Source organism: Carassius auratus, unplaced genomic scaffold (genome assembly GCF_003368295.1).
Source record: "Carassius auratus strain Wakin unplaced genomic scaffold, ASM336829v1 scaf_tig00217128, whole genome shotgun sequence".
Lineage (NCBI taxonomy): Eukaryota > Metazoa > Chordata > Actinopteri > Cypriniformes > Cyprinidae > Carassius > Carassius auratus.
Genome location: NW_020528908.1, coordinates 114,194 through 126,700, shown reverse-complemented (window position 1 = coordinate 126,700; position 12,507 = coordinate 114,194). Strand labels below are relative to the sequence as shown.

Here is a 12,507-nt window from a genome sequence, read left to right as displayed (position 1 = left end):
TACATCAGTATGTAATAATATAAACTTCCTAATCATCGGGAAGAAGGAGGCGGGAACCGGCAGACAATCAAACTGAAACTTTAATTACAAAAATAAACACAAAACTCACGGAAGACTGATGTGCAAAAATAAAAAGCAAACACAACTAAAAGCCCAGGCCTGCGGCCTGTACCATGAAGCCGGATTATTTGGCTAGCCAGGTAAGTTTCAGGTTAGTTTGCACCAATCCTGTGTTTTAGGTACCATGTAAGTGGCTTGGCTTTTAGCTGCGTTTATTGCCATAGAAACTTACACTCCACGGCAAACCTGCTCTGGGGCAGGTTATGTTCTGGGTTAGAGATCTCAAACTGAAGCTGGACCAATCAGATGTGAGAGAAGTGACACATGTCTGACACAGTCACTCCAGTTTATCTAGCTCCAAATTAAAGGTCACTAATGCTAAAAAAAAAAAAAAAAAAAAAAAAAAGATAATTACTGAGTCTTTTTATGATTTATGTAATTATTGTGATTCATATTATTATTTATCTTTTACACACAAGCAATTTTACTTTAACAGTTATTATAAATTGTTTATTTTAAATAGTAATGTATACAGATAAGATACAGATCAAAAGATTGCACTATTTAAAAAAACACAAAATCTGACCTTACATGTTCGAGTCTCTATCACTATATATTTTCAAATGTGTAAACTAAGTTAATGAGTTTCACTTGTGACTTCACTGATAAAGCAAGATAATTAATTTTATTATTATTTCATATGACGTTTAAATTTGTCATATTCATCAATCTCTTAACCTTTAGCAAAACCTTTAACCTTCAATTTTGAATCTCGCTGGGTCTCTCGCGAGAAGTAAATCAAACTTGCTTTGTATTGCAAGGCCATGATTGGCTGTTCACCAGTGCTGTCACATATTCATGTGCACGCGCTCCACAAACTCAGGATCAAAGCCTGAGTTGACAAAGAATGTTGATGATCAGCATCATGGTACCAACAAAGGCGAACTGGAGAGGTTTGGTTTTGTCAACTCAAAACTAATCCTGTAACTCTGAATTTGTTCAGTTACCATCATGGTACAGGCCCCAGATCCTCTCTCGTCCTTCACTGTCGTCGCTCCAGTTTTATATCCTTCCATCTCCTCTGTGGGACTCGAGAACAGTGGTGGGTCGCAGGTGTCGCTCATTTCCCAATCACTCCGCCTGCCTCGCTCGTTCCCACATCCCACAGCCCGGCCCACTCGTCACACAGTAATTAAAACTCCACTTATTATTTCACTTTCTAGAACATTAGTGAATATGTTGTCAATCAGAGTTGCACTGGATTTTGTTATTCGAGTTGGTCTTGTTATGGATGGATACAAGCATAAAAAACTAAAGTGTTTTGTTTTTGAGGATTGAGCAGATCAATATTAAAATCCCAAAGACAAAGACCATTTTACTACTTGTATCCTCATACAAATCAATCATTATTTCCTGAAACTTTTCAATACAAGACCCTGGTTTTCGATACACACAGCTTATTATGGCATTTTTTGATTTTTCAATCTCAATTTCTACTGTGACACATTCCATGATGTTGTCTAGAATTAAACACAAATTCTGATCAATATACAATGCAACTCCCCCGCCTTTTTGACAATTTCTACTTTTGTAGAATGCATTGTATCCTTCTAATTTAAACAAGCATGATTGCTCTTCACAGCCAAGCTATGTCTCTGAAATAGCTATTGCAGAGAATTTATTTTTTGTTCGTTCCAGACAGTCTAAGATCTTGGGAAAATTGAATTAAAATTCCTGCAGTTGAAATGTATAATGGACAATCGATCTCTTAGAGTCATGTGGGCCTCAAAATGGTCTTCAGTAAAGTATTCACAACTGTTCAGTATTTTTGTATAAAAATTGATATCTGGATCAAGATCATTTTGCATATCTTGTGGTTTATAATCTGTATAATCAAATGTTTTAAATTGCAGATTTTCATAATCAGAATAACCATAATCTGTTCTTACAGTGTTTATAGTTGAGGTAGGTCCATGTGGTTGTGTCATATATCCAATTTGTTGTCTTTCATGGCATTCCCTTTCTTTCAATCTGGGTGATCCATGGCAATATTCAGTCCTTTATATTGGTCCAACTCTGTTATATCCTTAACAGTGATCACTTTAGCTTCTTCTGGATGTCTGTTAAGCTTGATCAGAACTCTGCAGTTTCTTGTCCAGGTGTCTTGAATCTTCTTTTCTTTCCTCAAAATCCTTGCTTCTCTTGCTATTGTAGCATTTCTCTTAGTTAGGTGCTCATTCACATAAACACCTGTATCGTTTAATTTTCTGCCATTCCTAAACACCTCCATTTTGTGCTTTCTATTAGCAAAGCAAATCAGAATATTTGACTTATTGCGGTCTTTCTGGGGCAAAGTATGGCAAGCAACAATGTTCTCACTATTTATTGTAATGCCATTGCTGTCAAAGAACTTGATTACCTGTTGTTCAAGCATTGGTAATTCAGGACTTAGAGCAGGATTTAACAGATTTTTCTCTCCCCCACCACAGGCTGCTGCCTGTGCATAAGAGCGTTTTATTTCAAGCCCTGATATCAACAGGTCATCCTTCCTTGAATACTGCTCCAAATCATCAATTCTTCTTTCCAGTTGTTCAATTTTCTTGTCCTTTTCTTGTGCTTCTTTTTCAGTTGTTTAATTTCCTCCAGCAATTCCTTTAGGCCTCTTTGTTCAGTTGCCACTTGAGTTATTTCCTGTGACATGAAGCCCAGAGCCCTCTTAATTTCATCAATGTCTTCACCCAGTTTTATTAGCCATTGCATCAATGAAGATATTACAGGTAGTTATGCTAGCGGGGTTAGGATTTCTTCAGTGTCTGCTGTTGAGCAGTTTAGGCCTTGTTTAGGCCTTGTATCCACTATGTCCAAGATTCCTTCAATACTCAAAATACTTACACATCCAAAATCCTTATATGTTCAGTTCATAAAAGATTACTTTAAATGAGGTATATGGTGTCTTATTTCATTGATACAGTTAAGATTGTGGAGCTAAGTGACACCACCACATGAAATACATTATTACATGAATTTTCAAGTGTAGCTTGATGGCAATTGTACCTCTAATTACATTTTTGGTGTATTTTTTTGGAGCGTGTGTAAGGCTGGGCTACAGGGACTTTTATTGAAAATCTGAAATAGCACAACGTTTCCTGTGAGGGTTAGTGTTAGGTGTAGGGCCATATAATATACAGTTTGAACATTATAAAAACCATTACACCTATGGGATGAATGAACCACTTTTCACATAAACAAACGCGTGTGTGTGAGAGAGAGTTTCACTAGCTCCGATGGATGCCTTTTGTTCGATTTCATTCTGGATATTTCTGGTGTATTTAATCAGCTGATAAATCCATATTTAAAGCTATGTCTACACCAAGAGAACACATTTTAATCAGTTGATGCAGTGACCAAACTGGACATGGTGCGAGGTGACAAATCTACAGTAACTTATGCCTCCTTCTGTCCCAAATCTTTGAAACGTGTTGAAAGTGAAACCTAAAAAACGATCACAGAATGCACGCTTCCCAGCTGAAACAACCCCCATGTGAAACTGAAATAATAACCTGTGATATAAGATTGTGTCCATATCGCACATCTAAATGATTCATCTCACACTATCAACAGGTGTGTCATGTAGGCTAGACTTCTTGTACTTGTCACAATGTCCTCAAAGCCTACTCTGACTCGATTTCTATTCCTGAGCGAAAACATGCTTTACTCGTTACCCTATAGACAAAAGAAGTGTAGAAATAAATATATGTGAATATAAATAAATGCATAAATAAATAAATGTGGAAATAAGTAAAGAAATGTAGCAATAAATAGGTGTGAATATATATAAATGTATAAATAAATAAATAAATGTGAAAATAAATAAATGGGGAAATAAATACATACATAAATAAATATATAAATGTGAAAATAAATAAAAATAGAAATACATTTATAGATAAATAAAATAGATGTTGAAAAAAAAAAGTTAAATGAAATTATAAATAATTATTTATTTTTTGCTTTTTTACATGTCTTTGTATATTTATTTATACATTTATTTAATTGTATAAATAAATTATATTCCCCTCCAAAGGCCTCAGTGATTTTACGAATGTCTTTCTCACCAATATGAGTCTCTTGCAGAAGCACAACGTCGTGTTGTCCAAAGATTGCCAGTAGAGCTTCTTTTTCATTCAGTCTTGTTTTCAGACCATGAATATTCCAGGACAGAACTTTGAATTCTGATTCCGATGCCATCATGTGGAGGAATGTTGTCTTGTCTGTGAAGTTTACTAAAAGCAAACACATGTTAAATGACAGGGAAAATGTTTTTCTCCATTTAGACCAGACCTGAGTCACTCACTCCATTCACATTTAATTTATTACATTTATTTATGTGCTGCATGAACCTGCAAGTTCAATAAAAAAATAACAATGTGTTTGAGTACAAACTGTCCAGTATAAAATGCTTTTAAATATCTGGCTAAAATGCTGCAACACGCATTAGCAAACAAGCATTCATTTTTTTATTAATTTAATTTGTAAGTCACTTTGAATACAAGCGTCTGCTAAATGATTAAATGTAAATTTAATTAATTTATAACTCCAAAGCAGCTATGTATCCTGGGGGATGCAAACATAAAAAATAATAATAATAATAATTAAACTAAAGTAAACGCTGTATTAATCTGCTGAGCGATGAACAAGCTTTTCATTTCTAAAAACTGTGGTGAAATGGTTCTTCTTTCTGAGTTAACTTTAGAAAATTGATCCGTCTCTTTATCATTGTGTAAAACGTCTGAAATGTTGCATTAATATCTTGTGGGGTATGGAAATTTTTTTCAGTTTTAATTATAGGTATAAGTGTTTTTACTTAACTACATGTAAGCAAGTTGCCTAGATATTTATATTTTAATGCAGTTGTTCATTGTTAGTTCATGTTAATTTACAAGTCAGCAAGTCACTGACAGATTTTTCCCCCAAATGAATATTTATTGTTGTCAGTCACTTTAACATTGTGTTGAACATTAACACTGCACTGTGCTTACATACAGGTAAATGAAAAACTTAAATAAAGATGAAGTTAAAATATGTTATAATAAAAGTTACATAACTATACTGTACTCAAATGTAAAAAACAAAAGAGTTAATTGTCAGTGATCTACGGCTCTGTCTATTAAATGCCGTTTCATTTGAAGTGATGGTGATTTAGGGGTAAACACTGAACCAGATTTACTGACTGGATGTGCATGATCATATCATTAGATATATCACCCAGCCATAGTCCACAAGAACACAAGTACAAACAAGACCGCATATTGAGATATGAAAATCTGGCAACCCTGATCACTAGTAGCCTTTGGCTGGAATTTTTCCTGGGATCTGGCAACACTCATTCCTCATTCAGTCAGCGAGTGTTGTGTCTTCTGAGGAGAGATGAGCAGCTCACCGTATTTCTCTTCTTTACTTTAGTGAAAGTTTATTGTTTTCATCAGGTTCAGGGCTACTTGTGCATCTTTTCTTGCTTCTTTCTACAGAAAGATATATATAATATAGTTTTTTTTTTTTTTTGGCAGATACTTTACTCTTCCCTCACAGTAGTTGGGATGTATTGACAGCAATAAATGTAGGACTATCTTCATCAGTTTACAAGTGAAGACAAGCATCAAATCATCAGAAGAGCTGAAATCTGTAACTACTGAGTTTATTAAAGAGGACAGAGAGAAGATGAGCGATCCAGAGCCCTGCAGAATCAAACACACTGAAGATACTCAAGAACAAACAGGTTGGTGTTTATTCTGAAGGCCTCCTTACACACGAGAAACAAATGTTCATAATAGTATAATAAATTGATTACAAAAATAAATACATTTTATACAGATTGTAAGTTAATTTTGATGATCTCAGATAAATGAACAGTTCAGAGCTTTGAAATAAAACAATGCGAGTATGAAGCCACACAAATCATCTACAACATGTTCAGTAAAGGGAGGTTTGGGAAACTTTCATATTGATCGTCAGTGTCAGGTCAGATGAAATATTACTTTAACTGTTTGATTTATTAATTTTAGATCTGGTTCACAAACATTTTACCAAATATTTTGGACGTTTCTCATTATAATGTGTAACACTGCAGCTTGTGTGAAAACTGAAACAAAGGATTGAGGTGATTTTCTTGTCCTCCCACCTGCTCAGATGACGTCACTTTCTTCATTCAGTTTTATTTTCAGGTTTGATTCTTGCCATTAACAAACCATTATCTATGACTTTTGCTTCAATAAACTCCTAATTTGCTGTTTATTAATTGTTAGTAAGGTAGTTGTTAAAATCAGATATTGGTTAGGATTAGATATATAGAATATGGTCATGCTGAATATTTGCTTTATAAGTACTAATAAACAGCCAGTATTTTATTAATATGCATATAGTAAGCATATAGTTAACATGAGAATTGGTCCCCTACTAAAGTGTTATCAGTGTGATCAGAATATAAATGAAGTATAATCAATGGGATTCTAGCCTTTCATGTGAACAAGTTATTTTTCTATTACACTCATAATGTATGTGTCTGAATGTAGAGGACTGTGAAGGAATGGAGTGCGTGAAGCTCCTCGTCACCTGTTCACTTCTTAAAATAAAAGACTGCAAACAGTGACATGTATGGACTGCTGTTGGAGTGGGTGGGTGGTATGTATGTATATTATATATATATAGGAACATGAGGCCAGACTCCACAGCTGCTCTGCAGACCGACTCAGCACCTCAAGACTTTGAGAGTGGTTTTCACAGAGCCAGAAGAAATCATAACACCGGCCGTGAGAATGTGATAAAAATAGCATTTAACACATTCAGATCTGGGTGATTTCAAAGTGTGGCATGTGACCAAGTATGTTAACCCATACTCAGATTTCATTCTCTGCATTTAACACATTTGAGTGTACACACACACACACACACACACACACACGCACACACGCATTATAGAGGGTGGAGAGAGCACTGTTTGTTCACTCCCCGCACCTACAATTCCTGCTGAATCTGAGACTCGAGCCCGCTACCTTTAGGTTACAAGCCTGCCTCTCTAACCATTAGGCCACGACTGCCTCCTGACTGTTTGTGTGATCAATGTTTAGTTTAAAAAAAAAACTGGTATTGAATGTCAGGTCAAAAGTCAAGTTTAAGATCTGTGATGGGAATTGATAGGAATCGATATGAAGTGTTCCTGCTGCAATTTCATTTACAATCCAGGTTTATTTGAATAGCACTTTTCACGATACAAATCATAGCAAAGCAGTTTTACAGAAAATTAAATTTCGACAATATATTTAGTAGTAGCTTATCAGTGGTAACTGTCAAATTAATGTACATATGGCAGAAATGTACGGTAAAATTCAGTTGATGACGTAATCAAACAGACGATGAACACTATTAACAGCAATGATTATATGTTGCAGTCAAACTACAAAGAGCCATTGTTCACTGACAAGCTGCACAATATATGATTGTGGTTTTACGCAGTTTATTAGTGAACAATGGCTCTGTGTAGTTAATGCTACTCCATCTGAAAGCACGAAGGTGATGGAGATTTACCATTGATTACAGAACCATTACTAAATAACTGTCACTGCAACAATGTTTTATCAAAATATTGGTCAAATATCAAAGCTAGAGTCTAAACTTTCAATTGATGCACAGTTTGTCCAGATCAAGTAAGAGAGTGATGTTTAACGTGCTGTGAAAGTGAAACAATAATAAACTGAGGCAGTCGGCAATGCTTGCACGTAAAGGAGTTAAAGGTCTTACTGAAGACTATTATGTCGTCAAGATATACTAAAGTCTTGGACAAGTGGAGGTCACGGAGAGCAAGCTCCATCAATCTCTGAAATGTCGGGGGGGCATTAGTAAGACCCATTGGCATGACCTTATGCAGTAGGGAACTTTTGACGCTCTAGCGGTTAATAAACAGAACTGCTTGCGTCTTCCAGAAGAACATTGTAGCCAGAACTACTTCTCTCTGTTTATGTCTATGAAGAATCACAAAGGTACTGGGTTACTCCGCTGCGGTACCCCCGAAGCAATCTAAAATAGTCCGAATATAAACACTTATTATAGGTGTACCCTAGTGATTCAGGACAAGCTGAAAACACGGTTTTGGAAAATTTATTCATGGTGTACTCGCTTATTATGTAAATTTTTCTACATTTTGAACACAAACAAAGTTACGGACCGCAGCTCTGATTGGTTGTTTTTTACCGGGAGCGATGGAGTTTCTGCAAATGGCAATAGGACACTGGGAGGAGCCAGAGGAGCTTGATTTTTTTTCACAGATTATCTGTCTCATATTCTACTGTCAGGACATAATGACAGGTTTAACAAATATGTAAAAAATATATTTTTACAAAAGTTCCCTACTGCAGCTTTAAATTGATAGAGGGAATCACCTGTAGTAAAGGCAGTTTTCTCCTTACTAGCATCATCCATTTGAATTTGTCAATAGCCACTGGACAAATCTAGAGTACTAAACAAGGTGGCTCCAGAAAAGGCGTCTAAACTGTCACACACACACACGTGGAAGTGGGTGTGCATCTTTGATAGTAATTGAGTTCAATCTCCGGGTAAGCCCATGGACTATGACTAGGCTCAATTAAGTCAGAATCAAGAAGTTTCTGTACTTGGTTGTCGATTTCCTTTCGTAGGACAGGAGATATACGGTATGCTCTCTGACGTACAGGGGATGTAGAAGATGTCTGTATGCTATAATTAATCAAATAATTTCTACCTAGATCCGCAGAGGTAGTGCACATTGTAGAATTGACCTAAATGGGTCTGTTTGGGCAGCTCAATATCCTGGTGTGTAGGATTAAGTAAATGAACTACAGTGAGCCCATTTTCAATATTTTCAACATTTCAACAGTCAAGTCTTTGTCAAATGTCACATTCAGTTCTAGAATACCTTGAAAACCAAGAAGCTGAATTTTTGTTTCTGAGCAGGAACAATCTCTGTCAAGGGGGGGGACTGACACCTGTGAAAGCAAGAACACATTACAGCAAAAGGGTAATGCATGTGAGGAACTGAAAAGGGAAATTTTCTCATTCCCAAGACGTAATGTGACAGGTAATGAGCCTAAAATGTCTAATTGTTGTCCTGTCAGTGTGTGTGCCACTTGGAAACTTTTCAGCAAGGGGCGGTGTTTCAGTGCAGGGATTCGTTGATGTAAGGCCTCACTAATGAGTGACAAACCAGCACCAGTGTCAAGAAAAACACTGACTTCTTGGTCCTCAATGAGTCCTTTTATGTACAGTGTCCAGATTGCAGAGTCTGAAGATGTCACTGTGTTGTCGATATGGGCCGCTGACAGTTGAACTGAAGATTGGCCCTAATCTCCAGCTACCATTCGTTTCCCGACTGCTGCTGTTCGGTGAAGCATACATGGTGTGAATGTGGTCTTTGTGGACTTGGAGAGCGATGTCTGTAATACTGCTCACCCCTCTGTCGATCTCAGTTCTTGCCTGGACTGCTGTCGTCGTTTGATTGATGCCTATAGTTGGGCTGAGCATCGTATGCAGCAAATCCCCACTGAGGACTAAAGTGAATATCTCGACTTTCATAGTGTAAGGATCTTTCATAGCCTTGCTGCAGATGATAACTTTGCCTGGGGTTCCTTGTGGTCTGCGATGGCTGTTACTGGAACGTACAGGAGATCTACCTCTGAAGTAGGGCTCATCGGATGCAGTGAAATGTTGATAGCGAGAAGATGACATTATGATTGTCTTTAACTCTGTCTAGTGAGGGTGATCGTGGATGATAGGCAAAGTGATTTTCTGGGGATGAAATGGAACTGGTATAATGAGGCTTTGTAATAGTAACAACAGACTGAAGTTTGTCTGCTTTCAGATGAAGGTCATTGAGCTGTGCTGCAAGCATATTGGTCGACTCTGTCGTGAGGCTGTGTACCACGGCAGGTTGAGGTGCAGCAGGCCCCGGCAGAGGAAAAGACTCAGTGGCTGCAGAATGTGCTCTCTCACACCAACCAGCTAATTTAATCGCATCTTCAAGTGTAGTAACACCAAACTTATACAGCTTAGTTAACAATGCAGGTTCAAATCCCGTTATAAAACGTCGCAAAATTTCACCTTTGATGGCTGATTCTCCATAGTCTGGAAAAGCTTGGTGAACAAGGCAAGTCAATTTGGCAGCATAGACTTCCAATGGCTCGTTACTCAGACGTGGACTGGCATTCAAGTAAGTTTGAAATATTTTTAATTTTGATCGAAAACTGCAGCTAATTTGCTACAAGTGGTGTCATAATTAGCTTTTATGTTATCTGAAAAACTATCCCAGTAACTAAATGCAGCACCGGCCAATCTTGAAGGAAGTACTATGGCAAGCCAAAGTTTGTCCATACCTGAGGTCTCACAGCATACTTGAAAACAACGAGCCCACTGAGAAAAGCTTTCGTTGCCATCTTCAGTGAAGTCTGGAGGTAAAACAGCTCTGAAGTGCACTTGCGGGTTTGTTACATTGTCCTCTGCCATGTTTGAAAAGAGTGAAGTTAATGCAGTGTTGTATTAGTTCAATCCAGCAAAGTCTTTTATAGATAAAGGTTTGCAGGTTAGACTTGTAGTGAAGGTAGTGAAAAAAGTGAGCGCTATTAAATCCTGGCAATAAGCCAACTTCTAATAGTCCCGTTGCATACGTCTGCTTTTACTTATTTTCCCCCTCTCTCCGTAAACATATACATATAACTGAACATGAAATGAAAACACACACGATGGTGAAAACAACAAAACTGCTCTAAAGTTATAAATAGACCGTCAGAATACAGTCCATGTCATTGAAATGTAACTTAAAGCCAAATGCGTTTCAGTCTAAAATTAATTCACTAATACAAATGATCCAGCATATATGATGAAAGGGCAGTGAATATCATATATTTTAGTCATTGTCACCATACCAGTCCAACAGCAAGAGAGACAACCACCGCTGCAACCAATAAATATGGAAGGCGTAGGGTTTAGCTGCCCGTGGGTTGATTTGAATAAAGATGATGGACTTGAAAATATTGACGGCTAGTAACTTTTTATTGAGCAAATTCCTTGAACTGGAGGAGAGCAACACTCGTCTCCGTGTCCGCCGCACTCTGCTCTCCCTCTCTTCCCGCACTTCCTTTTACAATACAAGATCCTCCTTCTCGGAGGACACAAGACCAAAATAAAAGTCCTTGGCAAAAACATGCAGAAACAGAAGACAATGAATATTAAGCTAACAACTTCACTCTATATTTTGCTGATTGTGCTTTTGTGCTGGTCTTGACTGGTTTAGGCCTGTCATGGATAAATAAATATTACACTGAAACCACCAGGAAGTGGCTTTAAGTCTCGGTCTTAATGACTGATGCATTGAATTGTTCATTCAACTCACTTACTTATTGACTCTTTATAATCAAATGAATAGGTGGATCATTGACTCAATAGATTTGTTTAAAACAGTCGATTCATTTAGAAACTGAGCAAGTGACTGTCATTATGAATGGACTCAAGATTTTTTGGCCAAGTGACAATTGATAATGTAATTTTGCAACAAACAACAATTAAGATGTTATGGTATGATAAATATCACACATCATAAATATCCTTACATCCATATTAGTGGAAGTAATTAAAAAAATAATAACCTGAATATGAGCTTGTTCATGCAACGTTTCAATTCATTTATAAAAATGCATCAACATGATTGATCACTTTGTATTTCTGTGTTTTGATTTTGATAATGTGCTGAAAATAAAATTAACTGTTTATTAATTCATTTCAGAGCGGATAGAAGGGAACGAGGAGAGTGAAGAACTGAGTGAAGTGGAGGAGAAACACCATGACAAACCTGGAGAAAAGCCTTTAAGTCGCTTAAATACTAATAAGACATTTTTAAAGAAAAGAAGAGCCAAGAAATCTTTCACCTGCACTCAGTGTGGAAAGATTTTCTCATGGAAAGAGAGTCTTGTGCTTCACATGAGAGTTCATACTGGAGAGAAACCGTACACATGTGATCAGTGTGGGAAGAGCTTCACAAAATCAGCAAACCTTAAGAGACACATGAACATCCACACCGAAGAGAAGCCGTTCACATGTGATCAGTGCGGAAAAACATTTTTGTGTGCTTCATACCTGAAGAAACACTTGAAAGTTCATATGAAGGAGAAGCCACATTCATGTTCTGAATGTGGAAAGAGTTATTCACTTCTGCAAAGTTTAAATGTACATCAGAAAAAACATACTGGTGTGAGAGAGTACATGTGCTTTGAGTGTGACAAGACTTTTATTTCAGCGAGCAATTTAAAAGTGCATGAGAGGATTCACACTGGAGAGAAACCATATAAGTGTTCACACTGTGACAAGAGATTCAGAGTGTTAGTAAGTATGAAATCACATGAGTGGATCCACACTGGAGAGAAGCAACAC

General features: G+C 37.0%; 1 pseudogene; it reads left to right on the top strand.

Moving 5' to 3' along the window:
- Window positions 1-5,452: 5,452 nt before the first annotated feature.
- On the top strand, window positions 5,453-12,484 carry LOC113100041 (gastrula zinc finger protein XlCGF49.1-like; annotated as a pseudogene).
- Window positions 12,485-12,507: the final 23 nt, after the last annotated feature.